The sequence below is a fragment of the Marmota marmota genome, unplaced genomic scaffold (genome assembly GCF_001458135.2).
Source record: "Marmota marmota marmota unplaced genomic scaffold, marMar, whole genome shotgun sequence".
Taxonomy (NCBI): Eukaryota; Metazoa; Chordata; class Mammalia; order Rodentia; family Sciuridae; genus Marmota; species Marmota marmota.
In genome coordinates, this window is record NW_026000169.1 from 8,738,658 (window position 1) to 8,753,417 (window position 14,760).

General features: G+C 33.8%; 1 pseudogene; it reads right to left on the reverse strand.

The window, feature by feature from the left end:
* Positions 1-6,174: 6,174 nt before the first annotated feature.
* On the reverse strand, positions 6,175-11,429 carry LOC125611793 (annotated as a pseudogene).
* Between the last annotated feature and the right edge of the window lie 3,331 nt (positions 11,430-14,760).

Below are 14,760 nucleotides of genomic sequence, written 5' to 3' on the forward strand. Positions count from 1 at the left end.
TAGAATCAACAATGACTTTTTGTATGAGGCCTAGCAAATTATTTTACTTCTATTTGTTCATTTTCATCAGAAATTAAAGAGGAAAATGACGGCTTCTGCCTATCAGCCTCAGAAATGTAGATAATATTTTATTTTCTATATTCAGAGGAGGAACCAATAATGCACAGCTCTAGGAAAAACTAAGTAAGAAACTGAACTTAGCATTAGAATATTATCCATACAGATGATCTCACCATGCAAAACAAAGTCTGGAACACAAGCAGAATTCTTCATCAGCAATCAATTAAGCAGTAAAAACACCTATTCATAGAACATGAAACAGAGAAATCAAGCTAAAACCCAAATCTGTCTGTAACAGAAATGGTTGTGAATAACATTAATGTCATATCCCATACCTAGCAATTCTAGAGAATGATTAGATAATTATGGAAATAACCAGTTTCCCACCCTGTGATAACAAAACACCCTCTTCGGCCTAAGTGTACTCAGACTCCTTTAAATCCTCTACATGCTGTTCAACCTTGCATTTTCTAGTTAGAGCAAGAATCTTAAAGCCAGTTTAGAGAATCCCTCACACTTGATACCTGATTATCTGAAAATCTGATCAAATTCTTCATCCCAGGTGACATCTGATCACTCTGACCTTACTTCAGCAAGAATTCTGTGGTTTGATTTAACCAGAATCTGCACCCCCCATACCTTTATATTTCCTTTTTGTAATTTTCCATCCACTGACCCTCACTCTTCTCCTTGCCTATAAAGTCTCACTGCTCTGTGCTGTATTCAGAATTGGAACAAGTTCTATATGAAAGTTGCTCTTCTGTTATTACAATAGTTCCCAAACAAAATCTGTCTTTACCATTTTAACTATTGTCATCTCTGGTTTTTCTCTGAAAGAGATAGGAACTGTTTAATTTCTTCAGATTATGATATCAAATCTTCTTGTTATCTGCACAAAATTTTAGATACAAAAATATTTCCACTTAATTTTCTGCAAGTAAATACTGCACTTTTTCTTATAAAGATTTCTATGTTTCTAAAGATCCAAAAATAAATAAAATGCTTAGACTTTTTCCTAATCCATTTATTTATGTATTTTTTTCATTAACATTAGTGAATATAATGAGGTAGCTAGCTAGAGTCGGAATGTCAGACATTGGAATTCAGTTGACCTGAGTTTAATCCCTGATTAGCAGTGAGTTGTTTATAAACTCCTTCAGCCTATTTCTTTTATTTGTGATTTTAGAATGTTTATGTCTACCTTACAATACTGTCATGAAGATCGAGTTATAAAATTCACATCAGCTCCCTACTGTGGTGCTAAAATAAAACAGTCACTCCATCAATGATAGTGATTATTATTCATTCACTCCACAAATATTTATTAAGCCCTACTACATTCCAAACACAGCAGTAGGCACTAGGGATACAAAGATGAATTCCATGTGCTTGCTCTTAAGAATTCTCATAAGCTATTGGGAGAGATAATTAAATGATGATAATAGCTAGTTACTGCCATAATACAGACAATTTGAGCTAAGTAGTAGAAAGAGGAGACTAATGAAAACTATTCATTTGGGCTGTCATTTGTAGGCAGCAGAATCATTTAAAAATGGGCTTTGAAATTAGGCATAAGTGTGAAAGCCTCTTTTAAAATTAGTTTTTAATTTTGTACAAGTAACTTAAACCTATAAAAATGAAGACAGCATCTTTCTTTTCAATGTCCAGACAGGAATATAGAGCTCACAATGGGTAATAAAGGAATTTAATATCAGAAACTAGTTACAAAGGTGTCAAAATTATCAAAAAGCCAAACTGGGAATAGTGGACAACTCAGAGATTTATAACACTGGAAAGTCACTCCTCACCCAAAGGTTGTATCAGAAAAAGAAAGGGCTCAGCTACAGAAACTTGAGTCCTTGAGAACTCAAGACTATCACAGGCCACAAGTGCCTTTCTCTTGTCTACAATCTCAATGTCACACAAACGTTTCCCAATAACACAACCTAACAGGAAGTCAGATGTCAAGGGAGCCTGGGAAACTTAGTTTTTAGAAGTCAGTCTCTTGGGATACAGAGAAGACCAGAAAATGGGGGAGAATACATGTGAGACCAGAATAATAATTACCAACACAACCTTAATCCTTGCAGTAGAATTCAATAAGGTATATTAAATGTATAATATAAAATTAGCACACAATCAGCATTCAATAAACAGTAGCTATTCATATCATTAGATAATATAAGTTAAGTTGTCAATACTCTTTTTATTCTCAGTAATAAAATATTCAGAAAACTTAACTATTATTTATTTGGCTAGCTTGCCACTTCACAAGTGATCTCTGTGTAATACCAAATAAAATGAAATTTTTGTCATCAAATCAACTGATTTTCAGCTGACCTGAAAAGATGAACTAATCACTTTTGCATCATATAAACACAGGCATAGTCACCAAATCTTTATCCAGCAAGGTATTTATGGTTTTGTTATTTAAGTTACGTATGTAAGGAAAGTGTTCAAAGAAAACCAAGTTGATGGTACATACATGTTCTTGGTTACCTCTAAGTGCTTTATAGGAATGTTTTAACAGACTTAAAAATGGTACATAAAAATACCATAAAAATGTTTTATGGTACATAAAAAATGGTTCAAAAAAGTTACATAAAAATGTTTCTATGGTGGAAGGAGAAAAAGAGTAAAGTATAATGATCATATTATTATTGTTGTTGTTGTTATTATTTATTCCTAATCTCCTCTCTACAGGTATGTGTGTGTATTGAGGACCTAAGCCAAACACAGGAGTACCAGATCCAGAATCTTAAAAATGTTTCTCTCTGAATGGGATTATGATTGATCTTGTTTTGTTTTTCCTTTAATAATTCCTGTGTTGTTTTCTATAAGTATCATTTCTTCCAGTTAAAAAATACAAAGGGAAAAAGAAGTAGCATCATTTGAACTGAATCCTTAAACATATAACAACAATACAGCACGCTTCTGATCTATGCTAATGCTATTCTTAACTACTTTTGAGGGGTTTTTATTTCATGTTTCTCTAATTATTTCACTTTCACGAGGAACTTGTCAGTTCTCCTCTTCCTTCTCTAATGACTTAATTCAGTAAATCCCTTGCTTAAGGCAGCTGTAACCTTCCTGATGGAAGCCACTGGATGTTAAGAGCTAGGAGGCACCTACTATTTGGATCTTCCCAACTGGCTGCATATGTTTAAATGTCAGAATAATATCAATTCAGATTTCTACTTTGGGACTGGTAAATAAGTTAATTGTTTAAGTTTTTCAAAGGGAATCATTTGGAGTTATAAATAAATATCAAGTGAGATGTTCAGGGACTAGATTTAATCAGAGTGTATGTATAACTCACCTCTCTGTCTACCACTCAGCTGAATACCATTTGTCAGCATAGTGGTTTGGGTCATTAGACAACTATAAATTTTTATTTGTGGTCATATGCTGTTTTATTTTTACTTCCAGTGGATCATTAGGTAAAGACAGGAAGCATAGAGAACACCAATGTTAAAGTATAACCTAATGAGGAGAATAGGAATCATAGTGTTATGAGCTTCCTTTGAGATTACTTTTATGTGATCAGTAATTTCATACTTTTATTTGTAATTTCTATCTAGTACCTCATTTTATGGTTCCAAAAACAACTTTTGAAAATAAATAATAGCTGGAAGATTTTCCCAAATGGACTTTTTTATATTCAAAGAAATGTCTACAAATAATGATATAAAACCAATTTCTTATTTTCTCAATTTTAAAGAAAACTTAAATATTACAAAAGTTTATTTTTAAAATTATAAAAGGGGCTGGGATTGTGGCTCAGCTGTAGAGCACTCGTACTCGGGACCTAGCATGGGCGGGACCCAGGTTCGATTCTCAACACCACATAAAAATAAAGACATTGTGTTGTGTCCACCTACAAAAAAAAAAAAAAAGATTCTCTTTCTCTCTCTCTCTCTCTCTCTCTCTCAAAAAATAAAAATAAAATAAAATTATAAAAGTATTTAAGTGTAAAAATTCCAAAATCATCAAATCAGTTTTCTTAGATTTTAACAATTTAACATAATAAACTCTAATCTACACTTTAATATATGACTTTCCAAGGTCTAATTCAACATAAAGTCATTTTTTAATTTATTTCCTCTCAGGTCATACTTTTTCTCATAATATTAATTTAAAATGAGTGTATAGCACATATTAAATAATATGACACAAAAAACAAAAAAAGTCTTCATAATACCTAATATCATACTAAAATAAACTTCATAATTTCTTACATATTGATCTAAAATAAAACATTTTAGTTAGAATATCTATTTTTAAACAAACTTTAAAATTTTTATCAATATTTATAATTAACAACAATCTTTGGAAACAGTAATATACAGAATGAAGAAGAAAAAGGAAATAATAATGATTCCTAGGTTTCTATCTTGTTGGTAAAAGTAATTGAGATAGAGAATACAGAAGGAAGAACAGCACTATGGGGAAAAAAGCAAATTCAATCTCTGAGGTGATGAGTGTGAAGTACCTATAGGTCACATTCAGGTAGATGTGTTCAGTGGGCAGAGATTAGAGTAATGCATTTGCAGGTCATCAGCATAACAAAGGACTCTGGCATCCAGTTGCAGAAACATAGAGACACTGAATCTGGATGGGAAGAGACTTCATTGACCTTTATCTTCAGGGATTTATATTTTTTTATTTTTTTTAACTTTTGATATCTTTTATTTACATTATTATTTGGTTCATGATATTTCCTCTATTACTTTGTGATTTTTTTTGGTTGTTCAAAACATTACAAAGCTCTTGACATATCATATTTCATACATTTGATTGAAGTGGGTTATGAACTCCCATTTTTACCCCGTTTACAGACTGCAGACTCACATCGGTTACACATCCACGTTTTTACATATTGCCATTCTAGTGACTGTTGTATTCTGCTACCTTTCCTATCCTCTACTATCCCCCCTCCCCTCCCCTCCCATCTTCTCTCTCTACCCCATCTACTGTAATTCATTTTCAGGGCTTTATAGACATAACCTTTTCATCCCATCAAGCCCCTATTTTCTTGGGCTACTGAGATATTTCTTTCAGAGCACCTTAGAACATTTGCAAAACTAAATAATCCCAGTTTATGGTTATTTCTTCTTGCACTGAGAACTGATTATATATGGCACTTACTATCTCTTCACATAATAGCAGACAAGGCAAGAACATGTACATAGCAGGTGATTTATAAATGTGCATCTCTATTACTTAAAGTCATCTAAATCTCTGTAAAAAAATTAACTTATGCTTCTTGCAAGAATTTCTGGTTTTGCTTTTCAAGTCTAACTTTTAAAAAAATTTCAAAGACTGATTTTAAAATATAAGTCAGCAGTACTTAATAAGTAGGTATCTCCCATTCATCATCAAGACTGAATTATTTCTTTCATTATCACTACATTTTAGTTACTGAAGGATTTGAAAACATCCATTTCTCATCTTAAATCATAGAGTTTATCCAGCTGAGGTTTCAGAGAGGGTTAGGATTATAGTATCTGACGTGACTAATCCCTGATTCCAGTTAGTGATGGAGACTGAATTTCACATTTTGCTTATTTGAAAAATATGTGCAAAAAGAGTCACTAAAAATGAGAACAAACTAGGCTTTGTTCCTGTTGAATGGTTTAGATTTTTTTTTTGGGGGGGGGGGGCGGTATAGAAGAATCATCAAACATGAAGAATTTGATACTGGAATAAAATCCAATTGTTCTTGGAATGGAAGTAGAATATCATTTTTAAGATCATGGAAGTTCTAGAACTTCTCTGGAATAGTCACCTTTGTAAAGCATGGATTATAACATGAGATTGTAACAATTATTATATAGGACCCAGGAAAGAAAAAGAGAGATACTATTCTCTGAATTTGTTGATATAATCAACAAATATAGAATAATGGTAAATGTGCTTTCTGTCTTAGGTGTCCACAATTAGATTAGTAAGGTAATGGATTGCCATTGTGATAAAAACTTGAACCTTCACACTTAGCACACCTTCTGCATATATTCAATTAATACCTATCCTCTTGAGGATATTTATACAGTGAGCACTCCAGTGTAATTTTGAAACAAACACTGGGCTCAAATATAATTGCCATGTTACATTCTACTTTGAAATAAGATACCCAGAGTATATATCTATAACTCTATTAGGAAAATTCATTTTGCTTTTCATACTGCTGTCCTTTCTTCATGTTGGGGTTTCTTGACACATAGGTAGGTGTATATGAAACATTGAAAAACACTATCATCATGGGTTAAACTCCAGGACAGTAATGTCTCAATTGATAAAGCACCATTATCAAATAGAAAGGGCTACCAGGGCACCACTGTGGTTTACAAAGAGGACAAATGTTTCCATGTTCAGCTATTTCATGACTGCCACAGTTTGGGGATGTTTTGATACATTATTAAACTCAAAAGCATCAGGAAAATTTCCATTCAGGTCATACTTGTTATTATTTCCCTTTCTGTTAGTATACAAACATTTTTTTTTTGTTTTTGTTTTTGTTTTTTGTTGTTTGTTTAAGAACTTTGAATACATCTGGGTTTACTGAAGAAGACATGATGGATATCCAGGTACTATTGATTATATTGTGATTCCAGGATCTTTTCCATCACTGATTATAAAATATTCAAGAAGACTTAGCAACGATATTATCTCATATTTTTCATTTGGACTCTGGGAACTCAATTCTGTGTTCCTTTGGAAATTACTCCAAAACATGAACTCACAGTTTTCTACCTTGAATGACCTCAATGGCACAAAGTTCATGGGTAAAAAATCAATCAATTTGGTGAATATATCCAATCCTTTTGGGTTGACAAGTCATTGAAGAGTTCATAGGTCTAAAGGGTTTGCTAAATATTGACTTGGTAATGTTCTCATTTAGCAAATAGGAAAACATCCATTTTGTAGTACACATGCTTGAAGAATATTTAGTAAAACAATTACATGCACACAAAGTTTTGACTAAAAACCAAAATTACTGAATCTCATGATTTTTACTGAAGTTCATGATTTTTAGCCAGAATATATCTTCATTTTCTGCCTACTTGCTTATCTGTCTTTAGGCCTTTTCATATTATATAACACTCCTATCCAGAAATGAACTTTGTTAAAATAAGAGCTTTTAGAAAGAGTTCTATTTATTTGATCTGCTTCTTTAGACACGTATTATTTTGATAACTTTTATTTTGATTGAGATTTAAAATACTTATACATTTATTTCAGTATGGATTCATGGTTTTTTTTTTTTTTATTCAATGGGATATAAACTGCTGGGAGCCACAGCTGACTTGGAATGGCCCCTGGCATTTTGCCAATAGTACTGGTTGACAGGCGAGGCATTGCCTTGGGATTTGACCATGTGTATCTGTTCTGAGCACTCTGTCCTCTGGCCAGTTCCTGTGTTCTCTAAACTATAGCAATGAAAACTCCTTTTGTACTTTTTTGTTGCTACTGTTTTGTTTCTTTGCTTTGGGTTTCTTTGTTTTGTTTTATTGCAGTAGGTTAGCTAACAGACTTAATTAGAATGAAAAAATTTAAAATAGTCATCATGAAGATTAAAATAAGAAGTTGAATGGAAGAGAGTAAAGGAACTGGTGAATAGCATTGACTGCTAGACTGGACAAGATTGGAGAACATAAATTTATAAAGATGTTTATCAATATCATTATGTAATTTATGATAGAAATATTCAATAGACAGTAAAAAAGAAGGAAATAAGTAGATTTTTGTGTTTACATAGAATTTGGGGTTAGCTATATATATTCAGCAATGGGGTAATGAAGTAAAGGTACCTATATATGAGGCCAGTAGGTATAAAACTGAAATTATGGACTATGAAGTCAAGTTTGAATACAGAAAAGAAGGAAGAATTAAGGAAGTGATATTAAAATCACAGGGAGGGTAAAGTGATGAGTAATATAATACAGGTGAAAAGTTGGTTCATTAAAAAGATTAAAGAATTAGATAATTATATCAGTACTGTCAAAGAGAAAATACTCAACGGTTTCCTGTTGGAAGATACCAGATGGAAAATAGCTTCTTGAGGTTCCAAGGCCACTGAACAGCCACATTTACAGTCTATTTATTTAGAGTGCCAGTGAAAGTCAATGAAATACAAGAGTGCAAGAGTGCTCAGAAAGGCAATACCAGGGTTTGAATAATTAACCCATAAGGGTGTGAAACTTATTCAGACTAAGCAAAAAAGTTCTTCTAGTGCATCATTCCTAAAAATTTCTAACACATCATATAATTAGACAAGACTGTGGAATCTTCTGTCATTAAAAAGAAATTCCCCCGACCAATACTGTAAAAATATTTATATATGTTTCCCTGATATATTACATAAGCCAGAACCCCACCATCTGTGTCATAAGAGACTCAGTCCAGAGGATAGTCCTTTTCTGAAAGAAATATGGAATTTACTGGTGACCACTGTTGAGAATCTCAATGACCCAAGCTCTTGGTCGGCCATGGATACCATTAAGAGATGCTACTTCAGAACAGGGCTCTCTGAGAGCAAAGGGGGCAATAAGACTGCAAAACAGTAGAGGCCAGTTTGATAATACTTGAATATAAGTAAAATGGGTACAGTTATTATAATAAACATCAAGGTTAGTATCTTAGTCCATTTTTTGTTGTTGTTGTTGTTCCTAATAATAAAATATCATAGACTGGGTAAGTTATAAAGAAAATAGGCTCATGGTTTTGGTCCAAGGCAAAGGCTCAAACCTAGTAATCTTCTTCTTCCTGCCAGAGTCCTAAGTCAACACAGGGCACCACATGGCAAGAGATAGGGATGGCAAAAGAAACCTAGCCAAACTGGTTTTTATAGCAGAACCACTCTTGACATAACCCATTTACCCATTAATCAAATGAATGAATTAATCCATTCATGAGGGCAGAGTCCTCAGAATCACCTCTAAAGGGTCACCTGGACTCATCTCTTAAATCTCATAACGATGATTAAATTTCCACATGGGTTTTGGAAGGGACAAAACATATTCAAACCATAGCAGTTAGGGTAGCAACCAATAGGATCTGAACTGCAGAAAGTCATGAATATAGTTAACAGTTCATGACACCTTTAGGTGCAAGATAGATTGGTCCCTAACAAAGTTATTACTCAATCCACACAATCAATAAACATCAAGGATACATTGCCAGTAGGCTGAGAACCTTACCCCTAATAAAATGTTGCAATACCTTTAATTTCCCAGTATGAAACATTTTTCATATTGGAAATTACTGACTGAAGGAAGGACTATGTCCCCTAAAGGAAGGGAAGATGACATCTTAACAAGTATATGTGATTTCCTCCACTCCTTGCACAAAGCTAGCTGTATGGCCATATTCTAGGGTATATGTAGTAGGGAAAATCTTATACCCAAATATATCAAAGACTGGTACACAGGCTCTGAGTGGAACTGATACCTGGAAACCATATTAGTAATTAGAGCACCCTGTTAGTCCGCAGCCACAAGTGGGCATATAGTAAACGTCCTTTTCTAGGTGTGGCTCAAAGTGGGTCCACTAGGTTCATACATACACATGATCATTCTTTGCTTCCCAATAATTAGAATGGCCATTCTTGGTAGATGGTAGAACTCCACATTTGTTCCTTAGCTTGCACGGTTAGAACTATCATAGTGATATATATACAAAGCATCAGAGATTAATGCTACTGTTATAAACCAAAAGATGCAGTATTACTTTACTACCCTCCATTTAATGCACCACTCTGATCCCTGAAATAAATAGACAAACCCTGAAAGATGATAGTATATTACTACAAACTCAATCTATCCCCCTTTGCAGTTGTTGTACTAGATGTGATATCTTTTCTAGGAGAGGGTAGCATGCCTTCACATACATGTTATACCACCTTGACCTGTAAATTTTATTAATTTCTACCCTTATCAGTGAAAAAAAGAATCAGAAGTTATTCATATTTATGTGAGAGGAAAAAGAGAATACATTCACAGAGATATCTATGAAAGGAAAAGACAGTATATGAAGGTTATGGCACAGTATAAGAATCACAATAGAGATCCTTAGACATGTAAGGGCAATACAGTATGCAGCTACTAGGCCATGGAATAGATGGAGCACAGATCAGGGTACATAAAGTGACCATGTGGCCAGAGATGCCCACAATTTTATAGGTTCTTTCAGACTCTCCACGTCATAGAGTGTGTAGGCCTTACATATCATAAGGAGAAGTAATATATTCAGGACTAGGCACAAATGGGTTGAGGGCACACATAAGCAGCATCGGTAGGCCAGACTCCAAGTCACCCAACAAGGTTGTTATCTGCATCTCTCCCTCAGATCACATCTATAGCATCAGCAAAGTTCATTAACATCCGCTAATAGAGGAGGCAGAAAAAGACTGAGCTTGGTTCATAGATGGGCAAGTTTAATACAAAGGTACAAGACAAAAGTAAACTGCTGTTCCTCAACAGCCCCACTCTGTGGTGGTCTGAAAGAATGATGGCAGGCAACCTTCCCAGTTACCAGAGCTTCAGAAGGTACACATGGTCATCTTACTTTACATGAAAAGGGAAATAGTCCAAATATATGCAAGTTCACGGGAAGTGGCACTGTTTAGAGACTTTTAAGAGGAGGTCTGAAACAAGTGGATGGTTTTATAGGAATTCATACATTAACATGAATATCTTTGAATGGCATGGTAATGTCTACAAGGGAGCATCTACCATGTAAGAAGCACTAACAAAAATAAACAAAATGATCCAACCAGTTGGTATTACTCAGTGGGATTGCCCTAGAGCTGATATATTGAGCACATAAAACAGACTAATTATGAGGAGTCATGGAGGTGACCAGGAGAAATAGAAAAGATTCCTACAAACCAAAGCTAATCCAGCTAGTGTCATGATATTTACCCAATTATTCAGGAAGAGAGACCAACTCTGAGCCCCAGCACAGTACATTGGAGAAAACTATTCAGTAATTTGATGGTAAATAGCATCCTTTCCACCTTGAAAAGGGTATTGATTCATTTGTACTGTGACTGATATGTACTATATGTGAAAATGCCTTGCCTCCTCATAGAGCTTGGGCCATTATCTAATCATGTATAAAGTGCTCTGTAACTCCTGGACTGCAGATACCAAAGTTATAAGCCCCAGCACTACCTGTGGGATCTAGGGATGATCACCCTGATATCATATACTTCTATGAGTGTGAATACCAGTGCCACAAGCCCAAAAGTTAACCACACATGCCCCAGGAGTCCTAGAAAACATCTCCTCCATAGCCAACAGACTTTGGATCACAGCTGCTGCTGCCCTGGTACCACTTTGTCCCCCAAGACCTGGAGGAGGTATCATCTGGTCTACAGCTCCATAAAAGCATCTAACAGTGCAACAAGCCCCAGCACCATATATAATCACCTCATAAAACTCAGGGATGGTTAAAACCTTAAGGCCATGATTACCAGTGCCATACACCCTAGCACTACCTGGGCTCATCCTATGGAACCTGGGGAAAAGGCCTCTTCCAATTTTGTGGCTCACCTCATGGCTTAGGGACTATGGCTGCTGGTGCCACAACCCTTGGCATCACCTATGCTTTCTCTTAGGGAACTGGGTAGAATATTTTCCACATCCACACTACAAAGACTGTGGCAGCTGCCACCAAAAGTTCCAGTGCCATCAGGGCTCAATTCTGTGGAGCCTAAAACCTAACTTTTGAAGGAAAAAGATTTTTTTTTCATTTAGATATCAGTTGGATAGATGCTTTGGGTTTAGTTATAGGGTAACTCAAACATATTTTCTTTTTTTCTTTTTCAAATGTATTTTCTTGTTGGGTGTAGTGGCACATGCCTCTAATCCCAACTGCTTGAAAGGCTGAGGCAGGAGGATAGCAAGTTGGAGGCCAGCCTCAGCAACTTAGCAAGATCTTGTCTCACAATGAAAAAAGATAAAAAGGGGCTGGGATGTAGCTCAGTGGTAAAGCACACCTGGTCTCATCACCAATACCAAAAAATAAAAGAAAAAAAAATGTATAGTCTCTGTGTGATTTCTTCATCTTCATGAACTACTGCAATCTAGACTATAGAGGCACTCAGATACTGCTGAAATCAATTAAAGATGAAGAAACCAAGAATATTATACCCAAATTATCCTTGAAAACTGAAATAAAAATAGTCTTTCCCAGATAAACAGAAACATAGAATTCATCACCATGGGAACAGCCTAAAAGAAATACTTAAGGGAAGCCTACATTAGAAACAAACAAAAAAAAAGGTAACTACCATCATGAAAACACAAATATACAAAACTCAATAGAAAAACAAATAAGTGAAAGAAAAAGAGAAGAAAACCAAAACTTAGTATGGCAGGAAACTACCAAGTCCCAAAACTAAATAATAAGAGAGGTAGAAAGGAACAAATAATATACAACACAAGCAGAACACAATTAACAAAATGATAGAAGGAAATTCATACCTATCCACAATAACTACAAATATAAATGGATTAATTCATTAATCAAAAGACACAGACTGGCTGAGTGGATAAAAAACAAGACACAACTATATGCTGCCTATAAAAAGCTCACTTTTCTGGTAAACATACACATAGACTAAAAGTAAAGGGTTGGAAAAAGATATTCCACAAATGGAAATCAAAAGCAAAAAGGAGTAGCTATACTCATATCAGATAAAGCAGACTTTAAATTTAAAAAAAATGGAAAAGGGATTAAAAATATTCTTTAAATATTGGTAAAATGATAGATTCAGCAAAGCACAATATATGCAGATATAGCAATTATAAATATATATGTATCCAACACAGGACAACCCAAATATATAAAGCAAATAGTATTAGTTTTGAAGGATAGATAGACTCTAATACAATAATAATGGGTGAGTCTAATACCCACTTTTCTCAATGGATGAATCATTCAGACAGAAAATCAACAAAGAACTAGCTAATTTGAACCATAGTGTGGAGCAAATGGACCTAACCAACATTAACAGAGTACTTCATCTAATAGCAGAATACATTTCCTCTCATCAGCACATGGAAAATTCTCCAAGAGAGATCATATGTTAGGCCACAAATCAAGTATCAGCAACTTTTCTAAAATTGAAATCATATCATATATCTTCCCAGGCCACAACATAATAAAACTGAAAATCAAATGTAAGACTATAAAAAAAATACATGGAATGAGTAAAGTGCTCCTAAACGAGCAATGAGAAATAAAAGGAAAATACAGAAAATTTTACAAATAAATTAAAATAACAACAAAACATACGAGAATCTGTGGGATATTTTGAAAGTAGTACTGAGAAGGAAGTTTATAGCAATAAATACACACATTTAAAAAAATAGAGAGATCTCAAATAAACAACTTAACAATGCAACTCAGAGACTTAGAAAAGAACAAACAAAACTCAAAATTAGTAGAAGAAAAGAAATAATAAAGATCAGAGCAGAAATAAAATTGAAACTAAAAAAATACAGAAGATCAATGAAAATGAAACAGAGATTTTTAAAAAGACTAACCAAAACTGACAAACCTTTAACAATACTAACCAAGAAAAAAAGAGAATCAGAGATGAAAAAGGAAACATAAAAATGATACAACAAAAATACAAAGGATTGTAAGAAACTATTATATTATAAACATATGCTTAAAAAAACTAGAAGAAATTGATAAGTTCCTGAAAACATATAAAATTGGACTAAGAATAGGAAATCTAAATTGAGAATCTTCCATCTAAAAATGTTCAAGACTTAATGGACTTACTGTTAAATTCTATAAAATATTTTAAAAAGAGCTAATTCCAATTCTTCTTAAACTATTCTAAAAACTGAAATGGAAGAAACTGCCAACTTTTCATGAGGCCTACATTACCCTTATACCAAAACCAGACAAATATAACAAAAAAAGTACAGATTCATATCCTTCATGAACATACATGTAAAAATAAAATACTTGCAAATCAAATTCAACAGCACATCAAAAGATCATGCACCATGATCAAGTGGGATTCATCCCAGGGATGCAAGGATGGTTCAACATATGCAAAACAATAAATATAATACAACATATCAACATAATGAAGGACAAAAACCATGTGATCATTTCAATAGATAAAAAGCATTTGATAAGATTAATCATGACTTCATGATAAAAACTCACAACAAATTACAGAAGGATCCATACCTGAAAATACTAGACACTTTATATGACAAACTGATAGCCAGTATCATACTGCATAGGAAAAAGCAGAAAATGTTTCCTTAAGACTGAAACAAGACCAGCATGTACATTTTGCCACACTTATTTACTATAATTGGAAGTCTTAGCAAAAGCAATTAGGAAGAGAAAGAAAGAAATAAAGGGCATCCAAATTAGAAAGGAAGAAATAAGTTATCCATGATTGCAGATGACATTATTTTACACATAGAAAAAAATAAATACACCATCAAAAAGCTGTTAGAATTTATAAATAAATTCAGTAAAGCAGAAGGCTATAAAACCAACACACAAAAAAACAGTAGCATTTTTATATATCAATAATGGACTTGCTGAAAAAGAAATGAAGAAAGCAATCACACTCACAAAGCTTCAAAAAATAAAATATTTAGGACTAAATTTAACCAAGGAAATGAAAGGGGTCTACAATAAAAATTACACAATACTGAT